This window comes from Parasteatoda tepidariorum, chromosome X2, assembly GCF_043381705.1.
Source record: "Parasteatoda tepidariorum isolate YZ-2023 chromosome X2, CAS_Ptep_4.0, whole genome shotgun sequence".
NCBI lineage: Eukaryota > Metazoa > Arthropoda > Arachnida > Araneae > Theridiidae > Parasteatoda > Parasteatoda tepidariorum.
In genome coordinates, this window is record NC_092215.1 from 19207942 (window position 1) to 19222604 (window position 14663).

Sequence of the window (14663 nt, forward strand, 5' to 3'; positions counted from 1 at the left end):
ACAGGTCTCTTTTGACCATCAATAAAATGTCCGCCAAGTCTTTCCTGTGTGGTGTCCTAGTCTCTCTACTTTAGCAGTTACGTGTGCGCACTCCAGGTTATCAGTAACCCCTGGATGCCCCTAGATAAATATATATTATATATATATATATATATATATTCTTCTAGATTCAACACCCCTGAAAGAAGAGTTTAATCACTGTAAAGGGCTAAAGTCCATATAATTTTTTTTCCTTTAAAAAATGACCCAAATTCATATTTCCCATGTGTAATTAGAATGGAAATTAGAATGAGTTAAAAGGATTAGTTTTTACCACAAAATTTTCTTAATTTTTATATGCAAAGAGTATTTAAATTTTAATGATATAAAACTTCGTTATTAGATTTAATTGAAAAACATATTTCATATTTCATAAATATTTCACTTGAGCAAAATATTCATGAGTTAAAAATTTTTATTTTTTATTAAAAATGAAATTAATAGACGGAAAATTAAATAAAATTAATTGAGTGCAAGCTACCGCGAAGGCTGGTTTATCCCAATGCTGGATCCAGGAGTTCTGGGTTGTGCTCAAAATTACAAAACTACGGAGTTGAACATTAATAGTTCTAAACTCAGAATTGGGTCGGCTATTCAACGGCGGTTATAAAATTAAATAAAATTAAGTGAGAAGAAAAAATATTTTAAATTATAAAAACAGACTCAAAAACGAACTTTCTCTGAAAGAATATAACCCTTTTAAGACATATCACCCTCATAATACTGGGAGGTATAGCCATAATTTGGAAATTATATTTGGAAGGTATAGCCAATAATTGAGACACTTTGCACACAATTATAAAACTTGTTCATTTTAAGATAATTACATGCTTAAAAACTATTTTTTATAATTATTAATTATTTTTTAAAATTCAAATTAAAAAGGGACGACAAAAAATATTGTAAGTTAAAGAAATGTTTACACTAATTTTATAATTACTGTAAAGAAATTTTTTTTTTTTTGGTATTCAACACAAATATTTATAATTATAGAAAAAGATAAGATGCATAATCAATTAAATTATATTTACGAGACAATAAAAGTAAGAATCATTAATTTAGGATACATATATACAGTAATTATTTAAATAAAATAAGTGTTTAAATCAAATATACGTTTATCACAAATAAGACGAATTCGAACTAGTCTTAACCTATTAGAAGCCTATGGAAATTCTAAATTATGAAATTATTTATTACAGTTTGTAGAACCTTAAAATAGAAAATATAAATATCCTTAATACATAACTAAAAATATTCATACATTTCGTAAGGGTGAACTTTTGTTTCCGTAGATGCATAGTAGCATGAAAAAACATCGATAATTTTGCGTTAACTCGTGATCGATTGTATGCATTCTAAAAACGATACGATGTAAAAAGTGCGCCAACTTAAGTCCTTTCGCAAGCGAAAATATTTAAAGTATGGTGTGAACGTGCGTGACTTGGTGCAAATATTTTGCACTATAATTGTTTTAGATTCAACTATATCTTTTAAATTATAACCCTAAAAGTTCGATTTCATGATGACTTGAAAAAAAGTGTCCTTCACACCACTTTTTGGGTTGTTCAGCATCCAATTTAGAGAGATATTACACCACAGTTTTTGCAGCGTACGCAATTTTGACCTTTTGCCAACGGCGCCTGTTAGCAGTTGCTATTCTGGATCATAATTTGCACCAGCCGTAAGCAAAACGTTAAATGACAAAAACCTATATTTAAAATTAATCGGTTGATAAAGTCTTTCAAAATAAATTATGAAAATACGACTTCTTAGAGATGGCGAGATATTATGGATCCATTGTTTTGACCGTTCTCCTACCTAAACTATGCAGACTCCACATGCATCTCCCCCCCCCCCTATTTTGAGGGTCAACAATCCAAATCCATCGATAAAAAACATATGTTTATAAGAGAAAGTACATTTTTTCTATCTGATTTCGTTACACACATTTCACATGAAAACGAAACGTGAACTTGATCACCAAATGTTTGACTTTTCATGTTCAAGTAATATGAAAATTGCCTTTAAGAAAAATATACTTTTAAGAAAATAACGGTATTATAATAAAGATTAAATAAAGATTAATAACTTTAACCGTTTACGGCGCAGAAATTTTTTATTGACAATTTTAAACGGGTAGCATGTTTAAAAAATAGTGGATGCTAAAAAACGGTGGATGTTCAGCCGCAAATAGTTCTCGATTTCCAGTGGTTTTTAAATAAGTGTTTCTTGTGGTTTTTAAATAAATGTATTTTAATGACTAGGATTTCAGAAAAAATCGATTAAATTTTCGATTTTCTAGATCGCGAAATTCTTAGTGTCTCCCTTCAAGTTCGTGATATCGAGATTTGACAGTTATCGAAGTTAAGATATTAAAACAAACTTTATCTCATCAGAAGATGATTTTTTTTATTAATTTCAATAAGTTATTACATTTATAAATTATTGACTGAATACATTAAAAAGTAGTCAACATTTAAATTTATTCATCTCATCCGAAGAGATTTCGTTTTAATTAATTTCAATAAGTTATTAAATTTATAAATTATTGAGTTAAGACATTAAAATATAGTCACCATTTAAATTTATTTATATCATCTAAAGGTATTTTATTTTATTTAATTTTAATAAGTTATTACATTTAAAAATTATTGACCTAAAACATAAAAACGTTGTCACTATTTGAATTATATATCTAATCTGAAGAGATTTTATTTTAAATAATTTTAATAAGTTATAGCATTTAAAAATTATTGACCTAAAACTTAAAAACATTGTCACTATTTGAATTATATATATGGGTCATTCTCACGAAAACTGCCATTTTTCAGTTCATAAAATCCCAAAAAAGTAAAGTGAATAAAAAGCTCTGAAACTTTTTATATTAATAAAAATATGTAATGGCATTATAAAGAAAGTATATATCCTATAAATTACACTTAATATTTAAATTAATTAATTTTTTAAATAATTAATTTATAATTAATTAATTTATAATAATTAATAATTAATTAATTAATTTAATAAATAAATTAATTAATTTAATAAATTAATTTATTATTTTTTTATTTTATTTTTCAAATTAATTAATAAGTAAATTAATTATTTTCACTATTTAAAAAGTGAGGGAATGACACTAATAGTGAGGGAATGATATTTTATTTTAATACATGTTTTTATCTAAGTTACATCTACCTAAAGTTTGAAAATGATAACATACTAAGTATATCTAATATTTATTATAATTTAGTCTTATATATTTAATAGTTTTTACAGGTTTGGGAAATAAAATTGGCTGGCACGATTGAACAAAAAAAAATTTAATAATATACTCATCTTGAATCATTCCCTCACTTTAGCGTCATTCCCTCACTTTATACACTAGTGAGGGAATGACGAATTCAATAAAATTTAAAAATAACAGTTAGGCCTAATTAATTTCTGAAGTCAATCACATACAATTATATTCATACAAGAAAGCAACATATAATTATCCACTTTCTCGATGAAGTTGTATTTTATTTTACTCTAAAAAATGACATGAGGGAATGACAAATGTAAAAAATTTTACCTGGTTTGATTCATTCAAATTTATTCCACAGCAAAGCTTCTTTAAGTTGAAGATGGAAACATACTGCAATTTTGTTCTATGATGCCAGTTGTTAACTTCTGAAGTTTTTATTAAAATATTTTTATTCTAAGAAGATTGCAGGTGATAAGAACATTGTTGTGAGGGAATGACGCGAAACACTGGGGACAAAGTTTAAAATAGTGCTGTGTTAATATTTTTATCAGAAATTAAATTTAAAATTGATTTTCTGAATTCTATATTTCAGTATTCTGAAATAAAAAACACGAATTTGTAAAAAAAAAAATTTATTCCAGAAACAATTTTTTTCTTTTTTTAAATTAGCAGTGGGGACAAGTGAGGGAATGACATATTGGTATATTTTAATTGCCTAAAATAAATAAAAAATAAAAATTGATAATTTTATTTTTATTCTTTTGTTAGCCTGCATTCTGAAGGACACTTTCCCTGAATTTTTTTTTTTCGTAAGTTGTGAAACAAACATAAAATATACTGGGGACATGAAAATGACTGTTTCTGTGAGAATGACCCATATCTAATCTGAAGATATTTTATTTTAAATAATTTCAATATTCTGTTACATTTATAAATTATTGACTTAAAACATTAAAATGAAGTCCCCCATTTAAATTTATTTATCTCATCTGAAGAGATTGTATTTAAATTAATTTCAATTAATTATTAAATTTTTAATTTATTAACATAGCTTTAAAGTATAGCAGCCATTTAAATTTATTTATCTCATCTGAAAAGATTTTATTTTTAAATTTCAGTAAGTTATTACATCTTTAAATTATTCACTTAACATTAAAGTATAGTATCCATTAAAATTTGTCTCATTTGAAAATATTTTATTTTAATTATTTTCAATTAGCTATTAAATTTATAAATTACTGACTTAAGACATTGAAACGTAGTCATTTTAATTTATTTATCTCATCTGAAGAAACATATTTGTATTAAGATATATTATCTCATTTGAAAAGATATATTTCTTTTATTTTAATTATTTTCAATTAGTTATTAAATTTATAAATTATTGACTTAAGACATTAAAACGTTGTCATTTAAATTTATTTATCTCATCTGAAAAAACATATTTATATTAAGATATATTATCTCATCTGAAGAGATATATTTCTTTTATTTTAATTATTTTCAATTAGTTATTAAATTTATAAAATATTGACTTAAAGACATTAAAACGTACTCTTTTTAATTTATTTATCTCATCTGAAGAAGCATATTTATAATAAGATATATTATCTCATCTGAAGAGATATATTTCTTTTATTTTAATTATTTTCAATAAGTTACAATATTCATAAATATAACAAACTACTCACGTTTTTCTAATCAACATTCTTGTATCTCACAATTTTCGATTAAAAGATTTATCCTTAACATTACTTGAGGTGTGTACGTTCCCAATAACGTCAATAAATAGTTTTGTTATTTTATAGTGGCATATTTTATAGTGGAGTAAGGGAATGTTTCGTTGGGTGAGTGACCCATAGCAAAAAGCCCTTGAATTAGTAGATTAAAGCTGCGGGTTTAACCCTCATTTTTAGAGTATATAAATGAAATAAATACACCTGGAAGTTACCAAGGATAGATTTTTCTGATATTATTTAATTGCATAAACCAATGTCAATGCACCACAAAGGACAATACTTATAAAGTAAGTTTTGTCATAACTTCATTCAATAACAAGTTATTAAAAAGGAATTATTTATAAAACCGTATTTTGGGTTTACGTTAATAAATTTTAAGTATTGAGTTTAATATTTAAATTTCTTGTACCTTTCACTGTGTGAATGAAAAAAAAAACAGATTAAGTTTTATAGTAATGCTAATAGGCTTTTTTCTAGTAGTAATAGAATGTATGCTTTGAATTTTGATTTAATTAATCTGGTTGAAAAGAATTTTGCACATCATTACGCATAAATAATTCAAGTACGTTTTTAACACTAGGCTTATGGACGTTTCCTATATACCTATTTCTACGAACATGCGTCAATTTGACGCATGAACGAATACATCACTAGGTTTACGAACACGCGTCAATTTGACACATGAAAGAATACATATAATTGTGATTCTTAATTTAATAAATTCAATTTAATAGATTTTTATCCACCACTATTTCTAACGAATTCGAATAAATAAGAAACGGTAGCTTAAATGTAGGCGCTGCTAATTTGACAAACTTACTTTGATTTTACTTTAATTATTTCTAGTTTAATCTTATATATAATCAATGATATTTCAAAGTATAACTAAATAATTTTATTTTGAACTAAAGTAAAGTTGAATTAACACGTTCAAGCCGGGGAAAGTGAAAATACTGGTACGGGAAAAGAGAAAATACTGGTTGAAGAACTATTTCAATATTAGATAATATTAGGGAGGAGTTAATCTATTCTCAACAATAACAACTCACTGTAAGGAAATTTATCACGGCGAAGAAGCAATTCAATATAAAAATTGCATCCGTTAAAAACAATTGGTAGTCATGGATTTTTATTATTCCCGAAAAAAAACTAAAAAATGAAATTCATTGTTAGCAGTTTTTACTCCGGTGCGCTGCCAAGATCATGGGTGAAAGCCCTTATATAGCAAGACGGAAAAGAGAAAAACCTGGTACGTAAAACATTTCATTCCAGCACTTTTTTCGAAAAAAATGAAATATCTGTAACTATCAAGATTTCTTTTATAATTCTGGCATATATATAAAACTGCTTCTTTTCCAAGATAAAGTAGATATTGTTGAAAAATCTAAAAAAAGAATAAGTAAACTCCTCCCCAAAACTAGCTATAACTGGAAAGGTTTTACTACCAGCCTTTCCTCGTTTCCGTCTCGCTTTCATCCCTGGCCAAGATGAGAAAACCTGGCGTGACCCACCGGTGGGTCACCCCGGCGTGAACTTGTTAAATAAATCAAACAATTATAACCCTTCCCACAAATGAACTGTTAAAGAACTACTTTGGCTACCAGTTTTATCTTTTTACGCTGATTGATACGGTTTTATGCTGGCACGTATTTGTGACAGTCGGCGCGAAAGCAGAGATGCCAATTGCTCCAGACAAGCCAAAATAATTGAAAAACCGACAAATAACTGCAAACTAAATTTTGCAAATATTTGACTATTTTTGCTTGCTTTTTAAAAGGCATAGCATGATAAAACTACTATAAAGTGGTGAATTATATAGAACTATGAATTATTTAGAAATAGTGGTGGATAAAAATCTACTAATTTGAATTTATTAAACCAAGAATCACAATTAATAAACTACCACTTTAAAAGATTTATTTGCAGTCCGGAGCAAGTTGGCATCTCTGCGAAAGGGTTAACGCAGAAAAAGTCACTGGTGTTTTATGATGTATTTCATAACCATATCTTATTAAAATACTAAATATTTTTTACTTATTTTGATCTAAATTATTACAAAATAATGAAAAAAATATGAAAAACATATTTAATAATTCTGAGTCAAAGGATTAAGTTGGCCTGATTTTCTTTATTTTACAAATATACCTTGGTAGATAGGAAGAAGTAAAACCTGTTTATTCGATCCTTCTCTATTGTTTTTTAATTTTTTCTCGGTTTGTGACAGGGTATTTATAAAACCATTCAATCTAGAGTGACATTTTCAAACTAACTATTAATAATAACTTACTTATTACATATAAGCTTTACCTAAATAATAAAAGATACACAAAACATAATTAATACGTAAAAAAAAACTTAATTTCCAAATTAACACGATTTTGATATGCTGGCCCGAAGCGCCACTAACCGATTCATGGGATCTATGTTGACCTATAATGAGAAGTCAATAACAAATAAAATCTTAAGTTGCATGATTTCGACATGAGCTTTCCATCCAATTGTTGAGGTTTATGCGAGGATTTTTCCAGTGGTATTCGGCATAAGCAAAATTTTTTGAAACAAGGAAAATTTTTAAGAAATTCTTATCACAACTTAATGTGACTGTTAAACTATCAGAGCTCTTATATATCTTTTTAAATTATTTATGTGTTTAAAATCTAGTTAATTTTCATTTATTAAAGTGTTAACACATTGCTTCTTTTACCAATAGTTGAATAATTTTCAGAAACAACGAAAATTCCGTAGTTGTTGGAGGATATGTATGTGAGATAAATTGTGATATTTATGGTATGCTATAATCTTCGTTGTAAATATAAGAAGAAAAACAAATATAAATAGTGATTATTTTAATTCAGGTTTAGTTCAAATTCCATATTTAAGAAAATGGACATAGCTTAAAAGGTTTGAAAAAAAAGGATACCTTATACGAACCTTTAAATGCGCGTTTGTAGAAATAGAGAAAGCTCGAAATGCGCGTTTAGGAAAATGAGCATAGCTTAAAATGAGCATTTCAAAAGAAGATATAGCTTGGTAATAAAAGGACAGTTATTAAAAAATTGACATAGCATTAATTCCATTTTTTAAACTACCGTTATGACAATTGAATATTAAGAGAATTATAGAACGAATAATGAACGCTACATCCTTTTTTTCAAACGCACATTTCAAGTTATGTCTATTTACTGAAACGCGCATTTTGAGCCCAGTTCAAAGTCAATAAATGACATTCAGATTTCACGATCTCAAAAATGAAATGTTTTGACATAATTTGGATTTTCATTGGAGGCCATCGAGCTTCAATGTCAAGATCGAGTGGAAGTCAAGGGAAGGCAAATACACAAACGCCTACATTCACCGACCTACGTCCAGTGAAAGTGCTTTTGAACAAGGTTAGGAATATCTTTTGTATCGAAAGAGAACCCGCATGTTTACGTAAGAATTTTAACACATTTCCATTGGACAATCTTCGTTTAATCCACTCTGGAGCATTTAGTATTGTTATGAAAACGCGATATTTTGTAATTATTTAAAAAATATATTTATGAAATATATGATGAGACATTTGGGGGATTCTTCATAAGAATTGTAACAAATTTCCATTGGACAATTTCGCTTAATCCATTCTGGAGCAGTTAGTATAGTTATGAAAACGCGATATTTTGTAATTATTTAAAAAATATATTTATGAAATATATGATGAGACATTTGGGGGATTCTTCATAAGAATTGTAACAAATTTCCATTGGACAATTTCGTTTAATCTACTCTGGAGTATTTAGTATTGTTATAAAAACTCGATATTTTGCAATTATTTAAAAAGTATCTTTATGAAATATGTGGTAAGACATTTGGGGGATTCTTCAGAAAGTGTTATGTTCAAGAAAAAAAATACTCCCTCTGTTCTAAATTAGTTCCTACATTTGAATACTTTTGTACTGGTTATTGATGCCGATGATTTTATGATTTCGTTAGAACATTTTTTAGAGGTTTCAGGATACTATGTTACCAATTAACAACGTTTACTTACAAATATTCGCTCCTTAAAACAGTACTGAATTTGTTTCAAATATCCAGGGCTCGCACGACATTTAGTAAGAGCTCTTCCACCATTAATCATGTAAGACTATCTTCCCGCAAATGAATTATGAATTCATTAGTATTATAATTTTACTGGTGTTGATCTACTAAACTGCATCGGTAGTTATTTATGACGCCCCTTACTTGAAATGTAGCAACTAATTTGGAACAAAAGCTTGGACCTAAATGTAGCAGCTTATTTGGAACACAATTTTGGACCTAAATGTAGCAAATAATTTACGATGTTGGGAATATGTTTTATAAGGTATTTTATTTGAAAACGGGTGCATTAATACAATTTATCTACACAAAATTGACTATCATAAAACAATTATTAGTTACCAAACATTAAATATATTTGATGAAGTAATTACTTTTTATATTGATTAAAGCAAGGAAAAAATTAAAACATAAATTAAAGGACCGTAATAACAAGGACAGAATGACAAAATCTTGAAGAAAATATTGTTTTGTCTAAACCTAGTTAATATTAATAAACTCATTTTATTACTCATTTATAACTGTCATTTATAACTGCCATTTGTAACTGTTACTCATTTATAATTGTCGCTGAACAGCCGACCCAATTTTTTGAGTTTACGACTATTAATGTTCAACTCCGTAGCCTTGTAATTTTAAACCCAACCCGGAAGACAGAAGAACTCTTGAACCAAGTATTGGGGGAAATTTGCTTTCTGAGGGAACTTACCCGCATTTGTGTTACATGGGGAGGAAAACCACGAAAACCACCTGTGGTTACCCGGACGACTAGAGAACTCTAACCTATAATCCGTCTACCACCGAGAATATTTTACGTCAGCACTGTGGTCGGCGCGAGCCAGGTGCGGAACTCATTTCAAGCACCAATCGCTGGGATTCGAACCCGGAAAGCTCTATCGAGAATCTCTATCTATTGGAAGGCAAACGCTCTACCCCCTGAGCTACCACGACCATTGGGTGTCTTTTTGAATTATCATTTAGAAGTATTATTACATACCTGCCAACTTTTACTCTTTCTGATAATGGATTTTCAAAGTGGTTGTTAAACAATAAACGAAAAACAATCTGACTCAAAAATATATTTATATTTTGATCCCGTTGAAATTCGCTTGCGCTAAGATTATTATGCTTTGATATATTTATTGTAATTATTTATATGTAGTGGTGGTCAAACTCATTTATAATTATCATTATAATTCAAAAAGTTAATTGGAATAACTTGAGTATTGCTACCACTTTAAATAAGAAAATAAAATCTTCCGGAAAATCCGGAAGAGTTGGCATGTATGTTATTAGTTAAAGATTATTAACAAACCTCTTTAATTATTATAACATTTAGAAGTGCTGGTTGTAATAATAGCTAATAAAAATATTTTTACCTTTAAGCGGAAAAGATATTTTAAAACCATGCTTAAAACCATGTTTATTCGCATTTCGCTTGGCAAGCGAAGTATAAAAAAATGTATGAACTATTCATCCCCTTTTTATGCAAAATAAGGCTTTTTTTGGGTCAATTTATTAATATTTATAGCAATGTAACAGTGGTAACAATTAAACTTTGGTATAATAGGGATTTATAAAATTTTCCGATGAATTGTAAAAATATAAAAAGTCTAAAGAAATATACAGTGTAAAATTCTAATAGCCTAAACATTTAGCAACAAAAATATATAAATTCAACGTGTTTTGAAATTACTTTAAAAATTCACTGAAACAAGAAGTGACGTATTTAAATTAAGCTGTTAGTCACAATATTTTGATGACTTTACTCTCGCCATCTTATAATTTAGGTTAAATTTTTGTGTGATGTGTGTTTTTTTTATAAATATTTTTTGTTTTTAGCAAACGTATGCTATAGTATTATTATTTGACAGCTCAATAATACTTTTTTAAAAAGGTAGAAAATGAAAGCATTTTCTACCTTCTTTATTAGATCAGGAGAAATAGCGCTTGATAATTTTTAGAATTTCTAATAATTGAATTCTATTAACGTTAATAACGTCTTTTAACGTTAAAAATACTTATCAAAATTCTAAAAACTGGAAGCTATATACTGTTTAATAACCTTTCACAATCTGTTGATTGCAGATCTGTATTGATCAAATTTTGTTGGAAAAAATTAATAGAATTATACTACGATAGGTATATATGATATATATATAACTCCCGATATAAAGATACTTATATTTAAATGAACGCTACATACTTTTTTTCAANGTATATATATATATATATATATATATATATATATATATACCTACAGATGTAAAGATAGTTATATTTACAATAAATACGGTATATTTCGCAATTTTTCGAAACAAATTTAAGAAAATATAGAAAGGTGGGCGCAACCGTCTTAAATTTTCAAAATAAATGTTAAAAATGAACTGATTAAGTTAAAAATTTTAACCTTTTGAAAAAAGAGCATGTTTCCATAACTGTGAATATCGGCGCCTTATGAGAAAAATCAGTTTTTATCCTTTTGTAAAAAAAAAAAAAAAAAAAAAGAAAGGAAGAAGAATTCTTAAACTATGGTATGATGAAACTAAAAGTTTATTCTTACTATCAATGGGAAAAATCTTCTGCAAATAGCTAAAATATTTTGCGTGCTTTGATATAATTTTCAAATCAAAAATAAAGCAATTTGCTCCCATTTTTCCCCTTTTAGACTCAACTGGGTAATTTTTATGACTGTTTTCATGTAAAAAAATAAAAAAGAAAGCAATAAAAATATTAATAAATGGTTAGAAACTTAGATAAATTTATCGCAATACTTATTAACTACATGATGCAAACTAAAACTTCATTTTGCCCAAAACTAAAAGAACTGATGTGGTACTTATTAGCAATAATTTAAACTTGTTGCCATCTCCGTTTTGCTTTTAACAATTATAAGAACTTGTACAGGTATTTTGTATCAAATTTATTCTTTTTATGAATTCACATTATTTCTTAGTTCAATGTTTCCGAACAATACCCATATATTTCACTTTTTCCTTAAAAAAAAAAATTCATTAGTACAGTAATCAGAGAAGAATATCTTACCTTTAATCCAAATTACAGCTGAACTTATGTAAGAGAAGTATTAACTTACCTGGAGAAAATAAATAAAATAAATACTAACCCTTCTCCCATAAATACAGTTTAAACAGCATGATGACCATTAATATAATAATAATTTCCATTTGATTACTATCAATAAAATTGCAATACCTGTAGTAAACCAATTTCACTGTCATAATATCTTTATAACTTTAATTAAAAAAAAATTTAAAAAATAACATTTTATTAACCTTTTGCACTTGAAGTCCTTTCAACAGTTAAAGAAATGGACGCAACCACTAACATTTTGAAATGTTTTTTTCAAACTTACCTTATAATTCCCGGAAATCACTGAATGAAGTGGTAACTAAACATTAAGATGAAAAACAAAAATCACAATTAGAGTGGTGGGTAATTTGCAAGCGACAGTGGTGACTGCTATCACCGTTCGACTGGAAACGGTTTATCGCCTACAAAATTACTCGTATCACAGATGTCCATTTGAAAGGTCAAAATTGAACACAACTGTCGAAAGGGTGGAAACGGGGAGGTGAATTCGAAATATTCTACTTGGCATTATCTTTTGATACATGTAAATTACAAATCCGTCACCCAATCACAATTTAATATCCAAAGTATGCAGCTTTTTAAAATTTCCATAAATTTTTTTCTAACAAAAAGTTTATCAATTCAGCAATCAACTGTTTTTGCCAGATGCCATATCTAAGATTTTGATGAGCATATTTTTTATGCAATTAACGCTAAAAGACTAACCAAAATCAGTTTCATCAGTTTAAACTGTATAAAAGAAAATTTTAATAAATCTAAAAACTGAAAAATGCATGGTTTTAAAATACGAAAACAAAATCATAAATCGCATCATTTTCCTGCTTAAAAATTTTGAGGAAAGATTATCAATCTAAAAATTATCAAGTGCTATTTCTCCGAATCCAGTAAAACGACTCTTTTATTTTCTACTTTTTTAACGCATTATTTTGCCGAATAATAATACTATATTATAAATTTGTACAAAAAGTAACAAGAAAACGCAAATCAAAAGTTTAACCTAAAACCCAAGATGGCAAGGGTAGAGGCCTCTTGAGGTTTTTTTTTTCTTTCCTTCTTTTATTTTCCATGCACAAAATTGTCTAAATTTTCATTCAAATCTGAAAATTTAATTCCTTAGTTCCAAAAATAAAAATTATTGGATATTAAATAAAATTATATTTTGGAGGGTTAATTTATCATTTTTTGGAAGTTTGCTAAAACCCTATTTTATTCGATCTGGTTCGATAAAACTAGTTATAAATATAATAAATTAATGCTAATAGAAGAATAATCAGTAATTGGAAGTCTGAAACGTAAGAAAAATTAAAAATCTATAAAGAAAAATCAAAAACCAATAAATTATACAAAAAAATCGCAGAAATTCATCATAGAAAATAAAATACTTCATCGGGTATTTGCATCTGGGCTACTAATTTATTAATGAAAAACAAAGCAGAATTTCTTTTTTGAAGCAAATAATAAAAGAGCACTTAAAATGTTAAAGACATTAATTTATTTTTGTTTATTAATTTTTTTTAAAAAATACTAGCAAAAAATTTATAAACATTATAATAGTTAATAAAATTGTCCTTTTACAAGCAATAAAAAAGTATTCCTTGCAGAGAGTAAAAGTTGGAAGCTATTGAACCCTAGAAGCAATCATAATCTTGAATTCTAATCCTAATCAAGTTTTGCATCTTGAAGTTAATAAAAAAACTATAAAAATTTTTTTTGCTTAAACATATAAAGCCTTACTTCAACCAGCACAAATATTTGATATTAAAAAAAAAAACATTTCAATGAGCCTGATGACCAATTCTCAAATAATTAAGTCCAAAATGACTAGTTCTGTTAATTCCGATAGTTTACAAGCATTAAACAAAGTTTTCATCGAATAAAAAAAAATAACAAAGTTTATATTAAATTTAATAGAGAGGAAAATTGGGAAATAGCACTTAAATATATTTAAAAAAACAAAAACAAAAATTGTAATTTACGGAATTCCCTATCCAAAAAGATATTACGCTATCTTACATCAACCAGAACAAATATTCGGCATTTGAAAGAAGTCTCTCAAAAAGTCCGAGACCAATTCTCAAGTAATATAAATCCAGAATGGAAAGTCCTATTAACTCCGATAGTTTACATAAAAACCAGTTTGCATAAATCTATAATTTTTAAATCTATCTCTTATAAATATCTTATCTATATCTCATTCATATCTATACTTTACATCCATCTATCTTTTATCTATCATTCGTATGACTAAAAAATAAAAACACGGAATGGAACTCACAGAATTCACTATCCAAAAAGTTATTAAGCAGTTTTACATCAACCAGCACAAATATTTGACAATTAAATAAAGCACCTCAAAAAGCTCTTGACCAATTCTCAAGTAACATAAATCCAAAAATGAAAAGTTTTGTTAACTCCGATAGTTTACATGCATAAAACAGTTTGCATCCAAT

At 27.2% G+C, this 14663-nt stretch overlaps 1 protein-coding gene across 4 annotated transcripts in view; it reads right to left on the reverse strand.

The window, feature by feature from the left end:
• The window catches only part of LOC107450582 (probable cyclin-dependent serine/threonine-protein kinase DDB_G0292550), a 45157-nt gene that overhangs the window by 17943 nt on the left and 12551 nt on the right, over positions 1-14663 (reverse strand). The window contains exon 1 of one of the 4 annotated variants that reach the window (XM_071188113.1): positions 14489-14505. The exons of the other annotated variants lie outside the window; for them this stretch is intronic. The gene's annotated coding sequence lies outside the window, so the exon portion shown is untranslated. Of the gene's footprint in view, positions 1-14488; positions 14506-14663 lie in introns of those variants that run through there. 4 annotated transcript variants of the gene reach the window in all.